The sequence below is a fragment of the Sceloporus undulatus genome, chromosome 4 (assembly GCF_019175285.1).
Source record: "Sceloporus undulatus isolate JIND9_A2432 ecotype Alabama chromosome 4, SceUnd_v1.1, whole genome shotgun sequence".
Lineage (NCBI taxonomy): Eukaryota > Metazoa > Chordata > Lepidosauria > Squamata > Phrynosomatidae > Sceloporus > Sceloporus undulatus.
The window spans coordinates 132,430,988-132,432,034 of record NC_056525.1 but is presented as its reverse complement, the minus strand read 5'-3'; positions in this window follow the sequence as shown (position 1 = coordinate 132,432,034).

Sequence of the window (1,047 nt, the reverse complement as noted above, 5' to 3'; positions counted from 1 at the left end):
AGATAAGAGCTTTTCTCTCTGCTAACTTCTGTCCACATGTGGGAAGACAGAAGGGAGAATTTCTATCTCATATGCTGCCATTTTTTCCACAAAAATCACCTTTGCTGCACTATTTTCTACCTAATTGTTGTTCCAAGTGCAGCACATCCAAACACTTTTGTTTATATACCCTCAGACCTACAGGTTGTGCATGCTTACTTGGAAGTAGGCCCTAGTGAATTCAATGGAATTTACTCATGTGAGTATGCAGAAAACCTCAACCTAGGCTTCCCAGTTTATTTGAATCAAGCAGACAGAAATATATTTCATGCCTTCTTGGCAGAACACCAAGAGCCCTTGTGAACTTCCTGATGTTATTCCACAAAAGAGAAGAGTCTTCTGTGATAATCCCTTTTTATAATAACTGTCTAAACAAAAACAGTAGGATAGAATTTTTGGAACTTTTCTTGCCAGCAGAAATTTTACCATATGGTTTCTATTTATACTGCAAATTATCTTTCCAGATATCACAAATATCCATACATGAGGACAATGAAACCAATGCAAAAACAAAACAAAACACCATTAAGACAACATCAGGTTACAACATACGCATGGAGTCATGTTGTTTCAGTGCTGATCCAAATAATTTTGGTGCTTGAGATCAAAAAATCTGAATAGCAAACCCTTCCCACTAATGAATATGGGGTGTATTCCACAGAGATGCTTCCTTATACAAGCCCCATTAAAATATGTGATATCAGAAGAAACGGAACTAAATTCTTCCCTTAGCTCTTTCCCCAAACTTTGTTTTCATAGTAGATCCTGAACAAAAATGAATGCAACACTGGAATATATCTTTACTTCCATATATTGTTATCAATTTGTACTTGTGAAGCATTCAGAAGTGTATACATCTTGCTCTTTATTGAACCATCCTATGTGTAAAAATTTCCATAAGTAAAACTATTTCCTTGTGTTCCAAACATTATCCCATAAATTCACATGAATTATTGGTGGCAAGGAAAAGCCCAAGGAAATACTGTAGGATTAAATAAATCCTTGTGC